Source organism: Oryctolagus cuniculus, chromosome 6 (assembly GCF_051225735.1).
Source record: "Oryctolagus cuniculus isolate XC-2025 breed Fujian yellow rabbit chromosome 6, ASM5122573v1, whole genome shotgun sequence".
Lineage (NCBI taxonomy): Eukaryota > Metazoa > Chordata > Mammalia > Lagomorpha > Leporidae > Oryctolagus > Oryctolagus cuniculus.
The window spans coordinates 36,499,150-36,521,757 of NC_142872.1; the positions used below are offsets into that span (position 1 = coordinate 36,499,150).

A 22,608-nucleotide genomic window follows, 5' to 3' on the forward strand; every position below is an offset into this window, starting at 1 on the left:
ATTCCAGCTCTCTGCTGTGGCCTGGGAAAGCATTAGAAGATGGTCTAAGTGCTTGGGCCCCTGCACCTGCATGGGAGACTGGGAAGAAACAACTGGCTCCTGGCTACGGATTGGCCCAGCTCTGGCCATTGTGGCCATTTGGGGAGTGAACCAAGGGAAGGAAGACCTTTCTTTCTGTCTCTCCCTCTCACTGTCTGTAACTCCACCTCTCAAATAAATAAATAAAACCGTTAAAAAAATTAAATAAGAATCCAAAACAATCTCTAAAACTTGCTATATATTTTATACCTGTTAAACCCACTGGTATTATTTTGAAGCAAAAGATGCAGAGTAATATAGTGTATACCTCACAAAAATAATGGCTGTATTTAATAAATACACTTATAATAACAATAATTATATTAATTATATTCTATAAATTATATTAAAATTATTATAATAATAAAATTATAATAACTTTTATACACTAAAATTAATCATCATTCATTCTACACTGTGAATCACTGCATGGCACAAAAATTAAAGACTTAGAATGTAGTATAGATGTCTTTCTTTTTTTTTTGGTGCCAAAACCTGGGAATGAAAGTATAGATGTCTTTCAATCCTGCCAATCTCTGTGGCTGCACATAGATCCTGATGTAGACATAGCATCATAGTTTAACTGTGAGACCATCAGTGGAAATGAGGTCTGCCCTCAGCACTGATGATACATTTTATAAGCTGCCATTGAGTACTTCCTATGGGAAAACAGAGAGACAAACCTCAGGGGATAAAGTTTTGATTTCCCTAACAACACTTACCGATGACCTGAGGGTATCATGACAGCAAGACATTATCAGTGCAGGAAAATGTAGACTACACTGCCTTGAAATGATTTGGGCAATGCAAGACTTATTCTTCCAGAGTCTCAAATTTTGGGGGAGTGTTGGACTCTGCCTGATTAACCAATCCTTGATTTATTAATAAAGAATGCTAGAGTAGCATCATTTCTTTGTCTTCTCTATGTTGTCACTATAATGACTAAGTATTCTACAGTCACTTGCTGTGCCAACTTATAGCCTAGTGTCCACCCAGAAGAATAAGGATACCCATCCTTTCCTCATCATTCCAGCCAGCCATGGGGGCTTCTGCTCTTCTGTATTATTTTTCACAGCTTTTTGTACTCCCCTGCTTTTGTTGTTACCCATCCAAATTCTCATTAGTATTTTTTATCTTTTTGGGAGATTAAAGATTAAAGAATCAACTTTGTTGGCTGTGTCTTTCAAAAAATATATAAACAACTTTGAGACAATGTCATTAGAAATACAGGAGATAGCCTATCAATTTAGTAACTAGACTGGGTTAAATTTATTTTTGTAGTATTGCTTATTGAAATCCAAGCCTCAGATTCTTCATTCACAAAATTGTGCATAGAATTTTGGTGAAGGCTAATATATTTACATAGTGTAATAGAAATAGATGTCACATTCTTAGGAGTGCAATGTGAATCACTTCTCGGCCTTTTGGCTAAGATCAAGTGTAGGAGTGCAATGTGACATACACTTAAGTAATAATATTTTTTCTGTTGATTAGTTGTGTCAGACATGAAGTTTCCAGAGAACGAGAGAATTTTGAAGAATCCTCTGTAAATTAGATTAAATTTTGAGATTTCAAGAGTGCAGGATTCAGATTGGGAAAATCTAGAAACATAAATATGGTTAGAAAGAGGTGAACTTTTGCCCGTAACAGATTGAGTCAGAGAAAATAAGCATAATTTCTTAGGGTTTATCTAGGCATATGCAAGGGTTGATCAAACTTCTTCAAACTACTTAACAATGTTTGATTCACACATGCAAAATGGAGGTAGTTCCTCATCTAATCCTGTTCTAGAAAAAGCTTGATGATCTAACTTGTATCCAAGGATGAAAAACTGGAATAGCACTAACACTAAGATAGAACTCCAATCTATCAGAAGAATTTTCTGTAGCTAAATGCAGGGACCTAAGTTCCTTTATGTCTTATAAACTAGTTTTTCTACACAAATGCATGTGTATATATAAATATGTGAAACATATAAATTATTAATATATAAAACAAATTATGTAATTTATACATATATGTACTGTTTATCATGGGGCCTGAAAATGTATAACACTGAAGAAATATTTGCCAGACCCATAACTGTAGAATTAAACATTATACTCACCAAACCATTAATCATATTACAATTTCTCCATTTTTACATGTACACTTTCATTCACTCCTTAGTATAAAAGTGTGTACTTCCATTTTTCTAAACATAGTTATTACTCACAAATGCTTGCATGACCACTGTTCACATATGTAACTTTGTAACTGGTGACCTAGTAATCCTACATCTTTCAATATTTAAGCCAATTTTTCTGCTAATAAAAAATGAAATTACCAAATCAGCTGGTGCCTGTAATTAGTACTTTGAGGTAGGACATGGAGTTTATCCCCTGTGGCAGTCAACCACCTCTGCAGGGTCCTTCACGATCATGCAGTGCCGACTCTGCGAAGTACAAATGCCCCTACTTGCCACATGCCATGAAGTCGGCCTACACTTCCTACCCCCTTGGAGTCACTCATAGTTTCTTTTAAACTTGGGTAGTGCCATGCTGCCACGAGAGAAGGCAGACCAGCACTAAGCCGATGAGCCCAGCTCACCCAGGCAGCCACGCACAGGAAAAACAACTGCTCTCGGCTTCTCAGCTGGAAATCCCAGCACACATAAATGTCCTTCAACGAAAAATAACACAAAACATCACTTCCACCTGGCCAGCAAACATTTCCATTCTGAGGACAAATTAAACCCGTTCAAGAACAACATTCTAACAGGGTACCCTGGTCTGACAACAGCATCCTGGCAATAATGACTGGTGGTCATCACACACAACTGCAGTCTTTGGCTGATGCAGTCTTGGGGAACTTGGTCTATCCCAGGACCTCATCATACAACTTTAGTAGCTTTCTGCTAGTCTCCCCTTATCCAGGATGTGTGTCCTGAAAACCAGTTTCAAGGTGGCATCAATGTGATTGCCTGAGATGAGTTCTTCTGGTTGGAATCATGACTTCCTCATGCCCAGTCTCTCACATGTTATTTTTTTTTCTTTCTTTTTTTTTTTTAATTTTTTTGACAGGCAGAGTGGACAGTGAGAGAGAGAGACAGAGAGAAAGGTCTTCCTTTGCTGTTGGTTCACCCTCCAATGGCCGCCGCGGCCAGCGCGCTGCGACCGGCGCACCGCGCTGATCCGATGGCAGGAGCCAGGAGCCAGGTGCTTTTCCTGATCTCCCATTGGGTGCAGGGCCCAAGCACCTGGGCCATCCTCCACTGCACTCCCTGGCCACAGCAGAGAGCTGGCCTGGAAAAGGGGCAACCGGGACAGAATCCGGCGCCCCAACCGGGACTAGAACCCGGTGTGCCGACGCCACTAGGTGGAGGATTAGCCTAGTGAGCCGCGGCGCCGGCCTCTCACATGTTATTTAAACCACCCCAGAAGTTAACCCAGCCTATCAGTGCAGGTTCATTTTCTCATACTACTTCCCTCATGCTATGTTCCAGTCAAACTGAACTCTCCCTAGTCTCCATTTATGCCCTGTGTCCCCTGTGTCTTTGTGTCTTTGTATCCTTACAGAAGCTGTTTTACTTTACCTAGAATGTCTCAGTGCAAACATTCTCTCAAGGCCTGGATTTACTCCTCAAATGGTTGCAATGGTTAGAGTCAGGCCAGACTGAAGCCAGGAGCCAGAAGCCTCCTCTGGGTCCCCTACATGGGTGCAGGGGCCCAAGCACTTGGGCCATCTTCTGCTGCCTTCTTAGGCATGCTAGCAGGGCTGGATCGGAAGCTGAATAGCCAGTACTTGAACCAGTGCCCATATGGGATGCCAGCATCCCAGATAGTGGGTTTACTCACCATGCCACAACACTGACCCCTACTTTATTATTTATAACAGTAATTGAAAATATTTACTAAATGCTGACACCGCACTGAACACTCTGATAGTTTCTATAGACTTATCTAATAAATGAGAAAAGTATCACATAATGTTAAAGAGTGTAGAATGCCAGGATCCAAATACTGTATCTACAACTTATTGGCTATATGAACTTGGAAATTTACTTATATTCTGTGTATTTCCATGTTGTCAATGTGAAATGGGAATAATTATAATACAGCTGATTGGTAAAAGAGTTACTATGAGGTTTTGTGAAATAATGCATTTTATCTCACAGAACAATCTCAGCACATTTTAATTACCATATAAATATTTGGTGCTGTTACTATTATGTATTATGATATGCTACAAGGTAGATGTCATCATTTCCACTTAAGAGATGAGGAAAATGAGGCTTAGAAAGGTTGAAAACATGTCCAAATTTACATAGCTGGTATGTGACATCTAGAACATACGCACAAATCTAAATTCTAAAACTGATTTTTATATTCTAACTGGTTGTTGATTTGGTGCTTTTGCTCATCTGGGAGTCCAACAATAATATTTGCTAATATTTGTTAAATTTTTACTATGCGCTGATGAAATATTCACTACTATTCACACATTATCCCACTTAATTCTCATGATAAGTGGAAACCATTTTTATCCTCATTTTATAGAGGAAAAAACTGTGTTTTTAAGACACTTCTTTACTCAACCAGCTTATATATTGTAGAGCTAGGACTCAGACCTAGACTCCTAGCTGAAATGAGATCCTGCCCGGCTGAAGCTATTTCCTCCCTCCTCTAATCTCTACTCCTCTTGGAGGAGGCTGTTTCTATGTAACCCGGCATCTTGTCAGCTGTGTGTGTATCAAACTCCTGCCAACCTGAAGAGCAGGACGCTGCCCCAATCACCATTGCCTTCCTACTACAACATGGCTAACAAATGTTGGACTAACTTGAAGTTCAAGCTGTAAGTCGGATTATGAAGAATTCAGCTCTACATAGAAAACAGCTTTAATTACAACAAGGGCTTTAGCCAGTTCCTGTTCAGATGACTAACATTAGAAAAACAACTTTCATGTTAGGTAAGAGGCTTGGTCTTAAAACTGGATTGAGCTGATGTGGGGAAATTAGTTACACAAAGCAATTCAAAGATGGTGCCGAAAGGAAGTAAGGTGGGTGGAATCCAAAGTTGTTTACCACCAAAACTAATTGGCTATGCAACATCAGGGGAAGTGGCAACAACTGATAGCAAGGGTATAGACATATGGCCAGTCCTATAGAAATCGCGCCGTAAAGTGAGCCTTTAAGTGATTGGTGGTCCTTAGCCCTGCCCCAATGACTCTGCAGTTTTGTGCTATAAAAGGGTCTGTTATGCGTGAAATAAACGAGTTCTTGCTAGACTTGACTCCCCGCTGCGTCTGATTGTCTCTGGGATTGGGAGGCTGGCGAACGGGCGAGCGGCACACTTACCTTTCCTCAGACCCAGTCCATCCTTGTACGGGTGGACTAAGACCCTGCATCTGATATTATGTCCCCGGTTTATTAAACTGTTTCTCTCACTTATTCATTCCCAACCTCAGTTTCTCAGTCTATAAATAGAAGAATAGTATCTTCTTCTTAGAGTTGTCTATGGGATTAAATGAGAATATAACGGAAACTACCTAGTCTTGTGACTCACAGCTGATAAGCACTCAGTAAAGTTGGCATGATAAATGAAAGGTTGCTATATTTTAAAACTCAAATTACGAAAGATATAATAGCTTCTTATCCTTGAAGCAATCACTCTTGTTCAGATCTAAATTCTCTCTCAGGAAAGGTCGTTAAGTATTGTGAAATAATCTTGAGTGAAGACAAAGGACCAGAAAATAAGTAACTCACTTGAGAAAGGTGCCCTGAAAGGCTGAGCATATGAGAAATGGTGGGGGTGGGGAGTGCTATTTGTGGTAAACAGCTTCATTCTTCACCCAAGGGACACAGTCCCCAGTGGGTGCCTTTGTGTTGTGAGGATGTGTGATAAAGGCCTCATGGTGAGGGTGTTCCTTTGTTCTCCAGTCTCACTGAGACAGGGAAATTCATTTGCTTGTCCATTTATTTAGAAAATTCATCTCTGATTTGGTGGAATCTTGAAGATTTAGACTATTATAAAGTATGGTAGCCAATAGGATCTCCCAAAGAGGATACCACTCATGGTGTCAGAAAATGCACACACACAACTAATCCCTCCCTACATTGATAAAGATTTCAATAGCACATGAGAATGCAACATTTAAAGGTTTCTGACAGTTATGGCTTGATTTGTGTTCTGCCAAAATTTATATTTGAAGCCCTAATACCCAGTGTGATGGCATTTGGAGACAAGGCCTTTGAAAAGATAGTGACAGTCAAGTGAGGACAAAGAGCGGTGTCTTTATGAAGTGAGGTAGAAGCACCAGAGAGAGGCCTGCCTCTCAGTCACACAGAAGCAGCTACGTGTGGACACAATGACAAGGTGGCCATCTGTAAGACGGCAGGTGAGGGGCTGGCATTATGGCAAAGTGAGGAAAGCCACTGCCTGCGACAACAGTATCCCAGAGCCAGTTCGTGTCCTACTGCTCCACTTTCAATCCAGCCAACAAGGCCACAACAGCTGGGACTGAGCCAGGCTGATGCCAGGAGCAGGGAGCTTCATCTATGTCTCCCAAATGGGTGCATGGGCCCAAGTACTTGGGCTGTCCTCCTCTGCCTTCCCAGGAGCAGTAGCTGGGAGCAGGATTGGAAGTGGGACAGCCAGGGCTCAAACTGGCACCCATACGGGATGCTGGCATGACAGGCCATGGCTTTAACCCCCTGAGCCACAGCACTGGCCTCCAGGTTGACTTTTAAGAAAAATGATTTTTGTGTCTCTTGAAATCAAAGCGTCTATTCGGAAAATACAGTTTGACTCTTTGGGCTTTCAGACTTCAGATAACAAAGAAAAAAATGTCACATCCTCACACATAACCCTCATTTTGTAAAGTGCCCTTCTAGGAAAGCTCCCCTTTAAGCACCTGCCTGTAGATATCATGCTTTCTTACAAAGGGCCAACAACACAAAGATCAGTCATACACAGCCCAAATCAGAGGACACTCAGCACTGACACAGGCTGCTTATTTGATGAATTGTATTCCTTTTCCTTCTGAAATTCAAACTCTCTTTTCATTGAGATTTTACTACTCTATCTTCTCAGGCCAGTAACGCTGGGCAATTTTGGTCAAGGAGGGCAAAACAAAGCCAAGACTATGCTGAATGATAAGACCCTGTAGTCCTTTAGAGCTGCTTGTTTGCAGGGGGTGTTGTGGCTTTTGCTGTTTGAGAGGATTTATTCATTCATTCATTCATTCATTCTTCTTTCTAAAAACTATTTTTTGAAGGTCTATTCTGCACCTGGTACTGGGCAAGGCCCTGGGGAGAGACCATGAACATAAAAGCCTGAGCTTTTACCATCAGCTTACAAACTGGTATGAAAAGGCAGACCGCCACGCAGAATTAACCAAATTAGGGTGACTGTTTGGCATAGAAGTTAAGATGTGCTTGGGATGCCTGCACTCATTCCACAGGAGAGTTCTTGGGTACGAGTCCTGGGCTCTGCTGCCAACTCTAGCTGCCTGCTAATGTGTACCCTGGGAGACAACAGGTGATAGCTCAAGTTCCTGCATCCCTGCCAGCCACATGAAAGACCTGCACTCAGTCTCTGGCCTTTGGCTTCAGCCTCGCACAGCTTTAGCTGTTGAAAAGATTTAGGAAGCCAATCAGTGAACCAGTCTGTTTGATGGGGGGGTGAGAGATTTGTCTCACTCTCTCTCTTTCAAATAAATAAAACCTACAACATTAACCAAATTAATATATAAGAAATTTTCTGATGATGGATAGTATGGAAGAATAACACAAAATAGAGCAATAGACAGCTGTCGTTTGGAGTGAGTCAACTGTGGTCTTACAGGAATGGCATCTGATCCCTAAGGACAGCTCAGCCGTGCTGAGGTCAAAGAGCATAATTCAGAGTAGGTGGTGCAAGAGCCCTGTGGAGGAAATTGCCTTGCTTTATCTGAACAGAGGTCAGGATGAAGGATGGAGTGGCTGGTTCAAAAGGGTGCTAAACTGAGGGCCATGCAGACTATGATCTAGAAAGCTGGGCATGTGTCTTAGCACTAGGAGAGACCACTGCAGAGGTTTAAGTTATGTAAGGGACATATCTTCCTCCATTTTTCACAAAGACTGCCTTAACCACAATGGCCTGCCAAATTCAAAGTACAGCCCATTTTTATAAATGATGTTTTTTGTTTTGTTTTGTTTTGTTTTGTTTTTGACACAGGTAGAGTGGACAGATAGAGAGAGAGAGAGACAGAGAGAAAGTTCTTCCTTTGCTGTTGGTTCACCCTCCAATGGCTGCTGCGGCCGGCACGCTGTGGCTGGCGCACCGCGCTGATCCGAAGCCAGGAGCCAGGTGCTTTTCCTGGTCTCCCATGCAGGTGCAGGGCCCAAGGAGCTGGGCCATCCTCCACTGCACTCCCTGGCCACAGCAGAGAGCTGGCCTGGAAGAGGGGCAACCAGGACAGAATCCGGCGCCCCAACTGGGACTAGAACCCGGTGTGCCGGCACCGCAAGGCGGAGGATTAGCCTAGTGAGCCGCAGCGCTGGCATAAATGATGGTTTATGGGGACACAGCCACATCTAGTTGCTTAAGTATTATTTTCTTTCTTTTTTTTAAAGCATTATTTTCTATAGTGGCTGTTGCACTACAAGGGTTAGAGTTGAGTGGTTGTGACAGAGCCCTCATGGCCCACTAAACCTAAAATGTTTACTCTCCAGCCCTTTTCAGAAAACATTTGCTGACATGGAAGTGGGGAGCAGTAAAGAGGCGGTGCAGTTATCCAATGAGAGATGATGGTGGCTTGGACCACAGTGGCTGGTAACAGGGCACATATTGGGATTTGGCCAGATCTGGAACTGCTTTTCAGGAAGAGTTGGCAAAATTTTCTAGTGAATTAAACATGGCAGGGAATAGAGGATAGGCAGAGAGGAATCAAAATATTTCTAACTTTCTGGCTCTGACAGCAGATATGGATAAAAAGGTCAATTATTAAGCCAGGGGGTTCAGGGGAGGAGTGGTCTCATGGGAAGGTTGAGAATGAAAAACTGTTGGAGAATGTTCCCTTTGAATTGACTTTTTATAGGGCCTCTCTCTGTTCCTGTATCCTCAGTCCAGTGTGTAGATTTTCAAAGCAACTCTATGACTTCTTTTATTTTTTTAAATTTTTGAGATAAAATTTTTAGTTTCCAATATAGTCAAGGGCTTAATATGCCACTAAATAAAAAATTCAACATATAAAAAAATAAAAAGACCATAGTTCAGAAGAAAAATAGGCAAGGATTATAAACAATAAACAAATGAAAACTTTTTTAATTTCACCCATAGAAAGTAAATTTTAAACTTACCACAAAATCATTGTTTTATAACACACACAAAACACACATGGCTACTAGAACAGTGCCTTTCTTTGGAGGCCAAGCCTCAAACTCCCCAAAGACAGGGGCCCTGCCTACATTGTTCATCATTGTATTTCCATTCCTGGCCCAGTGTGTGGCACAAAGTAGAGGTTCAATAAATATTGGTTTTGAGGTGAAGAAATAGTGAGCAAACATTTTCTGGGAACTACACATGGCACCAGGAATTCCATGAGGCACTTCACATAAATTACATTAATTAAGCCTTATAAAAAGCTCCTCAAGCTTGTTGCCGCAAAACTAATTCTGCAAATTTGGGAACTGCAGCTTGGAGGAAGGGATCAAAAGCACAAATGGCTGCCCTATAGGGCCAACTCAGGAAACATAAATGAGCGAAAAGACCCATGTATTAACAGGAACTACAGCCACCGCCTTCAGTAAATGAGCGACTGCTCCTCAACCCGCACTGAGCACCGTCCTGTGTAAATGCAGCCACACAATAAAACCAGTTATGGTTTTTCAAGAGACTATAAAAATATATTTTATAAACATGAAGTTTATAATTTAAAAAATGTAAGATATTGTCTTATAACAATCCTTAAAGTATCTAATCCTAGCAGTCACATGCTATGGTTTGAATAGAATATGGGCTTGAATTCATGCAGACAGTTAAATCCCAAAGTCTTAGATTGATGGCACTGAGAAGGTAAAAATTTAAGCCAATTATGGTGTTGAGGAGAGGGGACTGGTGGGAGTTTCACAGGTCACTGGAGGTGTGTCCTCAAATTTTCTGAGTCCTCCTATGGAGTTGGTTATAGAAGCCTAAGGGGGGCTCAGATGCCCCCTCTGCTTCCTGGCTTGTCTTACTGTAGTCATTCCTCCACACATGCTCTCCCAGTGCCATCCTCTAGCCTCACCACTTAGCTGAACCAAAGGTGCCCACCTGATCATGGAATGGATACCTCCAAATCCATGACCCAAAATACAACTCTTGTTTCATAAGCAGTTTCTCTCAGGTATTTGTTATAGTGGTGAAAAACTGACTAATATACCACCTATCACACTTTCCTTTGTGTATTAAGTTCCTTTCTGGTGGGGAGAAAAGCTAATTGAGTCATTAATAAATATTATTAGTGAGCCTGGTATAACACAGTGTCCCTGTGCTCTTAGCTAAGAGGTTTTATGTTGAGGGTGCTTATTATAATAGACAAGGGTTGTACTATGCACTTTGTTTTTGGGTGTAAAATACTATGGTCATTCTCTGATGGTTGAACATTTGCCGGATGACAAGAATAGGATCCCAAATCATATTGTCTGACTGGCTAATGAATTCTGTCATCCTCCTAATGCAATGGTGTACGATGCTGACTTCACTTTGCCATTAAACTAGGCACCTTCAGAATTAAAGATATTCAGTATTTCTTTTCCCCCCAAGGATTGACTTCTTATTACTAAGTTTGGTTTTTAAACTCCAGATATCATATTGAGGTATCCAACTTAAGTTGATTTGGTAAAATTGGGAGAGTAGAAAATGTTATCATTGGTTTCTTTTCAAGATTTTGCACAACCACCTCTAAATAGTGTGGCAAGGAAAGAAGTAGAATGTTTAAAATTTCTAATAAATTAAATTTGGTAAATAATTACTGAAGGCTTACTATATGGCAAGATCATTTCTAGACAACAGGATGCAAAGTAAATAAATCATTATCTCCACTCACACTTTCCAGTAGGGGTGACAGAGTTACAAAAATGATGTTTTGAGACACATGCTATGTTAGAAGGGAGTAAATGTCCTGGAAACTTAGATAAAAGGATGATTAGTAATGACTTCATGGGAGCAGAGCTGGGAGAAGTCCAGGTCAGGGAAAGCTACACAGGAAAGGTTAACACTGTGTGTGTGTGTGTGTGTGTGTGTGTATGTGTTTAACACTCTGTTCTGACTTTAAGGATGGCTGGAGTTTCAGAATTTAGGTATAAGAAGAGATGCAATCTGGGTAATACAAGCTAATATCCATGGCTTGTAGAAACTTAACACAGTGAGATATTATACATGTACTTATAACTGATTTCTCACCACAACCCAATAAATTAAACTTTGTTATAAATCCCCATTTTTCAGATTAAGAAACTGAAGCCCAGAAAAGTGAAGTAATTTAGCCAAAGCCACACAGCTGGTCATCAGCAAAACTTGTATTCTAGTCCAGGTCTTTTGACTTCAAAGCCCCGACTTCAACACTCGACTTTATCACCACATAAGGAAAGAAACATGTGGACATAACACATTTTGGTTTGAAGACTAGAGATAGTCCATGCTGAGTAGAAGACACTATGTTTCACTGTGTGTTGGGGTTAAGTTTACAGATGGAAAAAGCTGTATTTCAAGGGAATACTTGTAAAATACACTGAGTTTGGATTTTATGACTCTAGGAGCTTTTTTCTATAAGTAGCAAGGACAAAGATCCATTAAAAGTCTAATAAACATAAGAATATTTAAGTGAAAAAGGAAGGAACCAATATGGAATTTAAGTATCATTTAAACTGCATTGGGGCTCAGTGGGTTAATCCATCACTTGTGACACTGGCATCCCATAGGAGTTCAAGTCCCAAGTGCTCTATTTCTGATCTGGCTCCCTGCTAATGAGCCTGGGAAAGCAGTGGAAGATGACCCAAGTGTGTGGGCTCCTGCATCCACATGGGAAATCCAGATGGAGTTCCAGGTTCCTGGCTTGGGCCTGGCCCAGTCCTGGATATTGTGGACATTTGGGGAGTGAACTAGTGGATGGAAGATCTCTCTTTCTCCCTCCCCCTCTTCTCTCTCTCTCCCTCTCTCTCTCTCTGTCACCATGCCTTTCAAATTGATAAATCTTAAAAACAAATTTGCTAATGGCCTATGTCAGTGAGTTAAATGAAAAAATTACTTTTTTTATGAAGTACCTTATATTTTCATGCAGTGACCTAAGTGTTAGAGAAAAAGATATGTATCAAGGACAATTTGCATTTTGTTATCTTTTTAGAGAAATTGGTTAAGTCAGTAAGAAATGACCAGGAGAACTCTGCCCTCACATTCTAACCCTGGAACACACCAGGCAGCATCCTCACTGCTTGTTCTTGGATTCACGGCATGCTACACCTTCTGAATTACTCAGACAGGCTTTGTTCCTGAGAACCTCTTATGGTTAGAAGGCACTAAGCACAAAAGATCTTGCTCAGTATGCTGTGCTGTATTTATACTTTTTGTTTGAGAAATTCAAAGGGCTTTACAAAGAAGATTAATAAATCTTTTTAAAAACAGTAGCTGTGTGAACTCCTCCCTCATTGGGAAAGGAGTGAGACAGACGCCCATTATTGTCTAAAGTCACCATAAAGTGCAGGGATGCAGACATTTGCCCTCTGATGGGACTTGCTGTTATAAATGGCCTACACACTATCTTTCCCATGCAGTAGCTGCTGATTCTGGATTTACCATCTGTTAACTCAGGTGAGCAACAGAGACCAAAACACCAGAAGTGCAAAAAGTAGGGAAATAAAGGAAGACAAGCAAAACAAACAATTACAGAATACTTCCATGGTTCAAGAAACTGCTAGATGCTGTCACATTTACTGTAGGTTGCTCAGTAAATGCCTGTTTTTCTCCCTTTTCACATAATTTATGCCAGTTGATTAAAGTGTATTGGTTTTTGCAAAAAAAAAAAAAAAAGGAAAGAAAGAAAGAAAGAGAAAACAAAAGAAAAGAAAAGAAAAGAGAGACCCTGTGAATGAATGCTATTGGTCCTGAAAGGAACTGGCTTACGTGTGCTTGAACACATGAAGGACAAGTATGGGCTAATGGTCTGTTTATACGCTCTCTGAAGTGACCACACCTCAGTAGGACCCAGCTAGTCACAGAAAACATTACCACCAAAAATGAAGGACCTAAGGGGCACACATAGCCCCTGAGACAAACAGTGCACATTTTCCAAGAACCTCTTCTCTAGTGAAGTGGACTAGGGCAGATAGGAGAAGACTACTCTTCACAAAGGAAATCACTGGCCTTAGTTCTAGGCTTTGGTAGCACGGGGACTGTGACACGGCATTAAGGAGACTTATTCTCCCCAGCCACAGGCATGAGCTTGGGTCTTACATTTTTATAAAAATCTGGAGAAGATCCTTGACAAGTTATAGTTTTCATAGACAGAGTTACACAAACCAGTTAAGTTAGGGATGCAGTCAGATGGGTCTGGGTGTGAATACAGCCTCTGCCACTTTCTCTGGGTCTGGATATGCAGTCTCTTGACGCTGGCTTTCTAGTTTATTAAATGAGCGCTCATAATATCTGGCTCTCAGGGCAATTTTAATGAAATGAGATAATGTATGTGGACATTTAGCATAGTGCCAGGCATGTGGGAAAAATTCAAAACATATTAGTTTACATTGGTAGAAAATTTTTAAGATCCAGGAGTAAAAATATGCCTTCATATGAGGCAGGCTCAATATCAATCTATACAAATCTTAACATATTATGGTGATTTTGATACAAATATGATAGAAAATTGGATATATATGAGATTTTTCTTCACCCCGCACATTCTCTCTCTCTCTCTCTCTCTCTTTCTTCCTCTCTCTTTCTACCCCCCCACTCTGGAATGTTAAAGTAAAGAAAAAAGCAGGTAAAGCCACTTCCTGCAGTGCCTGCATTCCATATGGGCGCTGGTTCGAGCAAGTCCCGGCTGCTCCACTTCTGATCCAGCTCTCTGCTATGGCCGGGGAAAGCAATGGAAGATGGCCCAAGTCCTTGGGTCCCTGCACCCATGTGGGAGACCCAGAAGAAGTTCCTGGCTCATGGCTTCAGATCAGCACAGTTCTGGCCTTTGTGGCCAACTGGGGAGTGAACCAGTGGATAGACGTCTTCTCTCTGCCTCTCCTTCTCTCTCTATGTAACTCTGACTTTCAAATAAAATAAATAATTCTTTAAAAAAAGAGATTCATCATCAATTTAACCAACCCAGATAGAGAATATTAAAGAAAACTATGTTAGTACTGAATATGTACAGATTGCTTTCATTAGTCCATAAACAATACAGTTCAACCACTATTTACATATCATTTGCATATATAAAGTATAGTATTCTGGAGATTATTTAAGTGTACAGAAGACTGTGCTTAGGTTATATGCAAAAACCATGCCACTTTTTTTTTTCCCAAAGAAACCTCTTATTTATGGAATAATAAACTTCATGCATTTAATAAGTACAACTTTAGGAATATAGTGGTTCTCCCCACCATACCTGCCCTCCCACCCACACTCCCACCTCTCCTCCTCCCTCTCCTATTCCCAGTCCCATTCTCCAATAAGATCCATTTTCGATTAACTTCATATACAGAAGACCAACTCTATACTAAGTAAAGAGTTCAACAATTTGCAAGGAAAAAAAAAAATCTGTTCCTCAACAGTAGAGACAAGGGCTGTTCAAAGACATTACATCTTTGAAGTTAATTTCACCTTTTTCTTTATAAACTTAATTAACTTTAAAAAGCACCCAAGAATGAAACATCTTTTACAAGCACTTAGACATAATTATAATACAACTCTTTGAGGACAGAGGTCCTGCATGGGAAGTTTGTGCAGAGTGGCTCCTGTTGTTAATTTAACTATTAAAACTCTTATGCATGATGCCAGTGATCACCCAAGGCTCTTGACATAAGCTACCTTGGCTATGGAAATCTTTTGAATCCACAAACTATGTCAGTATTTAGTTTAGAACCATGCCACTGTCTATCAGGAATTTGTGCATTTGTGATTTTCATATCTGCAAGAGTCCTGGAGCCAATTACCATTGCAGATGTCAAAAGATGACTTTACTAATATTGGATGAATTGTTTTCTTTTTTTTATGACTTTTTTTATCTTTTATTTAATGAATATAAATTTCCAAAGTGCGACTTATGGATTACAATGGCTTCCCCCCCATACCGTCCCTCCCACCCACAACCCTCCCCTTTCCCACTCCCTCTCCCCTTCCATTCACATCAAGATTCATTTTTGATTATCTTAATATACAGAAGATCAGCTTAGTATACATTAAGTAAGGATTTCAACAGTTTGCTCCCACACAGAAACATAAAGTGAAAAATAATAGATGATTTTTTTTAAATGATGATGAAATCAGATCAGACCTATTGTCATGTTTAATCCCAGTGAGAGTCAAGTTGGGAATTGATAATTTCTTTTTTTTTTTTTTTTTTTTTTTTTACAGAAGATCAGTTTAGTATACATTAAGTAAAGATTTCAACAGTTTGCACCCCCATAGAAACACAAAGTGAAATATACTGTTTGAGTACTTGTTATAGCATTAAGCCTCAATGTACAGCACATTAAGGACAGAGATCCTACATGAGGAGTAAGTGCACCGTGACTCCTGTTGTTGACTTTACAAATTGACACTCCTGTTTATGGCATCAGTAATCTCCCTATGCACCAGTCATGAGTTTCCAAGGCTATGGAAGCCCCTTGAGTTCTCCGACTCTTATCTTGTTTAGACAAGGTCATAGTCAAAGTGGGGGTTCTCTCCTCCCTTCAGAGAAAGGTACCTCCTACTTTGAAGACCTGTTCTTTCCACTGGGATCTTACTCACAGAGATCTTTTTGCCAGAGTGTCTTGGCTTTCCACGCCTGAAATACTCTCATGGGCTTTTCAGCCAGATCCGAGTGCCTTTAGGGCTGATTCTGAGGCCAGAGTGCTATTTAGGACATCCGCTATTCTGAGTCTGCTGAGTATCTCACTTCCCATGTTGGATCACTCTCCCCTTTATTTATTCTATCGGTTAGTGTTAGCAGGTACTAGACTTGTTTATGTGCTCCCTTTGACTCTTAGTCCTTTCATTATGATCAATTGTGAACTGAAATTGATCACTTGGAATAGTGAGATGGCATTGGTATATGCCAACTTGATGGGCTTGAATTGGAATCCCCTGGTTTTCAAGTTCAAGATATGAACCTTTTATTTTAGACTAATATATAAGATATACCATGGGCTATTTAGCTTGTATATGAAAAAAATGTTTTAAAGGTCATCATAGACTTTAGGTAAAATCAGCAGATACAGTAACAAACAGTGTAACAACAGTCAGAAAAAACAAGAGTCCTTGAGGATTAATTCCTCCAATTAAAGTGCTAGTAAACCAAGCATGAGAACTCAGAAGTATGGGAGCAATCAGTTTCGTCCACTAGTTTCCAATTTTCAGACTTTATCAGATAATCAATAATAGAAAAGTCCATGACAAAATAGCCATTAAATAATTTAAGTAATTTCTATTGGTAATGGAAAGAATTAGTGATCAATTGTTAAGATGCAAATGAAAGTTAATTTTTAAACGTTTATTTATTTGAAAGGTACAGCTGCAGAGCAAGGAGAGGGGTAGGAAGGAAAGGGGCAGCAGGAGAGAGACCTTCTCTCCTCTGACTCCTCAAACGGCCACAACAACCAGATCCTGGTTTCCCACACGGATGGAGGGTCCCAAGTGTTAGGGCCGTTTCTGGTGCCTTTCCAGGTGCATTAGCAGAAATCTGGATCACAAACGAAGTAGTCAGGACTCAAACTGGAATTCTAATATGAGACATTGGCATCTCAAATAGTGGCTTAACCCTCTGCACCACAATACTGCTCCCAAAAGCTGATTTTTAAGAGAAATAAAACCAACTTATTAAAGAAATACACATTTAATATTAAATAAAGAAAAAAATATTTAGGTATATCTTAATCTGCAGTTTATATGACATAACACAATAAGTATCAGGTTATTTAGTGAATTTAAACTGTAATCTTCAAATCATAGAAAAACCATCTGAAAAAGGACTATCAGATCTTTGAAATGGTAACCTTCAAGTGTTTGAAAATTAGAAGCCGTAACTCACAAAGAAAAATTTCAATAGAATTGAGTACAAAGATATTAGAACTTTATACAGTGAAAATCCCACTAGGACATACAGAGAGATATCATAAATGTGTGAAAAGTCTAAAAAACAGCAACCAAAAAGCAAAATGAAGTCCCAAGAGTGCAATGTATGGAGCTATATGTAGTCCAGGTGCGTTGAGTAAGGTGCTCAGACTACTTCCTCCACCAATGACCTACACAGGGAGGGACATTAGTCTCTATTCCTACAGGAGAGTGTCCCCCATCCACTCTCTTATGCTAGGAAACATCTGTCTATCTCTTCTTACTTCTGTGTCCTCTCCTATTTTTGGTGGTAAAAGCCTCAGAGGATGAAAAGAGGGGCAACAGAGTATAAGGTTTATAGGGTGCATCTTACCCTTTGATCTGATTTCTATTACTTTGAAAATTATTCCCAGGTATAATTAAAAGAAAAAAGAATGATATAAACTTAAAGATACTTATATCAGCGTTATATAATAACAAAAGAAAGAAGGAAAATAAAAGACAGGAGGTAGAAGGGAGAAAAAAGTAAAACAAAAGTAAATAAACAATGATGAAAAAAGAGAGAAAAAGGGAGAAAGGAGGTGGGAAGGAAAAAAAGAATTTATCTGAATATTTAAAAGAAAGACATGGTATATCCATTAGATAATTATTTTTAAAAGATAATTCTGTGGACCATGCAGTCACATTATGAACTGTTTAAGTGAGCTCTAGTCTGTAGCATTTATTCAACACATACTTGTAGTTGAGTACCTGCTCCTCACCCACCAGTCTATCCTTCAGGGATATGAAAGTAGGGGGCTGTAGGTAGAGAGAAAACAAATCACCAAATAAAATTCCAAACAGTGACAAGCATAGTACAAATTACTCAGACTGCATGGAGTCATGGGAACTGTCTAGTGACTCCTCTAGAATGGATGTAAAAGAGAACACTGAATCTGCAATTCAAGTGATAAGAACCTGGCCTCCTTAAGGTGAATGAAAAAGGCACTCCAAGAAGAGGGTTTCTGAGAAAGAAAAAGAGGAGAACATAGGGAAGAGACCAGTAGGGAGTTGCACGATGTCAACTGATAGGACTATGTAAGTTTGACAAGGAGACTGTATTTTCTGGATGATTTTGAAAAGAAGGCTGTGATATGATACATGTTTACAAGGGCTGTTCTGTTTATGTGGGGTGACAGAGCTGTGTAAGGGAGGATCGGAGCAGGCAATCCCACTAGAAGTGTTGGAGAGCTGGGGAGAGTTAGAGAGCCTAAGGGAGTGAAGCTCTGAGCCCTGGTGATCGCAAATGTTTGAGAAATGGAAAGTGGAAAATAGACTAAATGCAAGAATTGGGAAGAGGAAGACAGTGAACTAACAGATATAATGAGTGTGTACTTACAGAAACCACGAAGGGAAGACCATTAGTAAGAAGGCAATGGCCAGTAGTCTTACCTGAGAGAGCAGTGTAAGAAAAGGATAGAGAACAAAAGACTTTAGAACCTGGCATCCAAGGATGGAGGTCTTTGGAGATATGACAGGTGCGATCTCAGCGGAGTGAGAATGAATACACACCTAGGGCAATTAAGAAGAACATGAGGGGTGTGTTGATGCAGACTGCATCAAGAGACACATTTTTCAAGACACTGCTGTGAAGGATGGAATATATAGGAGATGGTGAATGATGGGAATGCTGAAGCCAGAAGGAATTGTTTTAAAAATTTGAGGGACAAGAACATATTCATATACTGATGTGAGTGACCCAGGTGAAAGGAAGAAATGGAGGATATAGGAGAATGAGAATACGATTCCAGAAGAGGCCTTCAGATGGTGATAGTGGATGGGGGGTAGAAACCAGGTGATCCTTGCTGGCCTGCTCAGATACATGGATACCCTTCTGTGAAACATATGAAGCCCACAGACAAAAATGGTTAGTCAGATTTCATCGCTGTACCAAAATACCTGTGGCAACCTAACTCTATAAGCAGAAGAGGTTCATTTTGGCTCATGCTTCTAGAGGTTCAAAGTATAAACAGCAGAGCACAGGCTTTGACTCTGGAGAGGAGACAAAAACCACACAATGAGCCGGGAAGCCAGGAAGGTTGGGTCCATACTTCGGCTTCTATAACGACGCTCTAAAGGAAATACGCTCCACATTACCCAAGGACTGCCGTCAGGCCAACCCCCTGCAAAGGTTCCACACCTCCCAACAACACCACTCTGGGGACCAGATCTTTAATGCACAGGTCTTTGGGAGACACTCGACATTCAAACCACAACATGCACAATTCACAAAATTTGTGGAAAAATGAAACTGAGAGAAAAATTTATTTTGGTACAAATATTTTGAGGAGTTTTATGAACTTTTGAAAATATTCTTGTACATTTTAGTTATAGCTGTAACCTCATCTATGTATTAGGTAGCTGGAGGGAAATATGAGTCATTGAAGAGTTGACACAGAGTGAATCTTCCTTCTCACAGTAACCCTCAGTATCTGCTTTTAGAATAGAGAGTTCTTGGCGGTGCAGCGGCTCACTAGGCTAATCCTCCCCCTTGCGGTGCTGGCACACCAGGTTCTAGTCCCGGTCGGGGCGCCGGATTCTGTCCCAGTTGCCCCTCTTCCAGGCCAGCTCTCTGCTGTGGCCAGGGAGTGCAGTGGAGGATGGCCCAAGTCCTTGGGCCCTGCACACCATGGGAGACCAGGAGAAGTACCTGGCTCCTGCCATCGGATCAGCACAGTGCGCCGGCCGCAGCACGCCGGCCACAGCAGCCACTGGAGAATGAACCAATGGCAAAGGAAGACCTTTCTCTCTGTCTCTCTCACTGACCACTCTGCCTGTCAAAAAAAAATTAAAAAAAAAAAGAATAGAGAGTTCTTTAAAATAACAGATTTTCAAAACATCTCCTAAGTCAAGGTGTTCTCATTAGCTATACAACAAGAAAAGAGCTGACCAAGGTACAGTTATTTGGCAAACGCACAAAAATACCCGAACCACTATATTTTTGATAATACAGCATTCCCGATATTAAATACTATATGCCAGCCTGTATTAATTCTTCATACAGTGAATAAAACCTATAGAGGGGCTGGCATTGTGGCGAAGTGAGTGAAACTACCCCTTGCGATGCCAGCATCCCATATGGGCGCTGGTTTGAGTCTCGGCTGCCCTGCGTCTGATCCAGTTCCCTGCTAATGGCCTAGGAAAAATATCAGAAGATGGACCAAGTGCTTGGGTATGTGCTATCTTTGTGGGAGACCTGGAGGAAGCTCCTGGCTCCTGGTTTCAACTTGGCCCACCACTGGCCATTGTGATCAACTGGGGAGTGAGCCAGCAGATGGAAGATCTCTGCCTCTTCCTTCCTCTCTGTAACTCAGATAAATAAAACTTTAAAAATACCTATAAAGTATTACTATATTTTGGATTTATTTTGAGTGTAAGAATTTTATGGGGGCTGGCGCTGTGGTGCAGTGGGTTAACACCCTGGCCTGAAGCCCCAGCATCCCATATGGGTGCTCCGGTTCTAGTCCTGGCGGCTCCTCTTCCAATCTTCCAATCCAGCTCTCTGCTATGGCCTGGGATGGACGTAGAAGATGGCCCAAGTCCTTAGACCCCTGCACCCTCGTGGGAGACCCAGAAGAAGCTCCTGGCTCCTGGCTTCGGATCAGCACAGCTCCAGCTGCTGCAGTCATCTGGGAAGTGAATCAGCAGATGGAAGACCTTTCTCTCTGTCTCTACGCCTCTCTGTAACTCTGTCTTTCAAATAAAAAAATAAATCTTTAAAAAAATAAGAATTTTATGAATATCAACATGTTTAGTAATTATAGTATTATGCACTACTATGCCCATTTTATACATGAGCAATTCAGGGCACAGAAAGATTACATAACTTGTCCCTAGCTACATAGCTAACAAGTCAGGAAGCTGAGATGCAAGCCTGGGCAATTTGATGTCAGACTCTTGCCTTCAACAACTCCACTGTTCTTTAAATATGCTATCTAACTTCACCTTAACAACAAATTTACCAGAAAAGTATTCTATATTTAACAGTGAGAAAAGTGAGATATGGAAACTTAGGTTGCTCAAGGTCATACTTTTTAAGTGGCTGGTCAAGAACATATTCAAATTTGACTATGTCTACAGTTGCATATTCTCAGCTCTTCAACCTGTACATAGTTCTAGAAATAGCCAGTAAAGGTGTCGGCATTTAGCACAGCCTTTAAGATGCCAGCATCGCATATTGGAATCTCTGGTTCAAGTCACAGTTATTCTGGCTCTGACCCAGCTGTCTGGTGATGTACATACACCTTGGGAAGGCAGCAGATGGTAACTCAAGTCTTGGGTGCCTGTCACCCATGTAGGGAGATGTGTACTAAGTTCTGGGCTCCTGGCTTTGGCCTTGCCCAGCCCTGGTTACTGTAGGCATTTGGAGAGTAAATCAGCAGATGGAAGATCTCTCTCTTTCTCTCTCTCCACATTTCTAATAAAATTAAATAAAGTCAACATAGTCTTAAAAAAGAAATAGTAGTAAAAAGGCTACATGTTTCATCACTCAAAACTTTTAATATATACGACAAGTGGTATAGAAAGGGAAATTTTTGATCATAGGAATGAAAATAGATGAAATTATAGTAATAATGAAAATAATGAACTATTTAATGATAGGCATGGATTTTTAAGATATTGATCATTACGGAGCTCAAGGATTTTACAGTCTGGATTAGTTTTATTCTATTTGAAAGTCACCTTTAAAGTATGGGATACAAATTCATGTATATGTCTTTCAGGTACTTCTCCAAATAAGTTATACTTACTGGAGGAAAAATGGGCTTTATAGCCATGTTTTAAAAAGAAGGATGGAAATGAGGGAGAGTGTGAAAGAAGAAAACCTGAGAAGACTTGATGGTTTCTTACATGTAATTATTGACATTGTACACACACCAAAAACCGCTTTTATTTAGATGAAGCCCTACTATGTTTTTCAGCTACCTCCTTTGCTAGCTAACAGCATACTGGGAGTTTATCAACACATCTGATACTGGGTATATATCCAATGGAAATAAAATCGTAATATCAGAGATACCTGTATACCTATGTTTACTGTAGCTGCTTAAAATAGTCAAGATACAAAATCAACCACTAGGACCATCCCCGAGTGAACGGAGAAAAATGTGGTGTATAAACGCAATGGAGCATTATTCAGCCATAGAAGGATGAAATCCTGCCATGGATAGATCTGGAGGACTGAAATAAACTGGCACAGAAGTGGCAAAAAGCACATATTTCCTCTAGTTTGTTGATCACATAGGAGCT

General features: G+C 40.5%; 1 protein-coding gene and 1 pseudogene across 2 annotated transcripts in view; one reads left to right on the forward strand and one right to left on the reverse strand.

Moving 5' to 3' along the window:
• JAKMIP2 (janus kinase and microtubule interacting protein 2) overlaps positions 1-22,608 on the reverse strand; it is a 197,152-nt gene that overhangs the window by 150,719 nt on the left and 23,825 nt on the right. The gene's annotated exons all lie outside the window — the stretch shown is intronic.
• LOC149126102 (U2 spliceosomal RNA) lies at positions 1,487-1,574 on the forward strand (annotated as a pseudogene).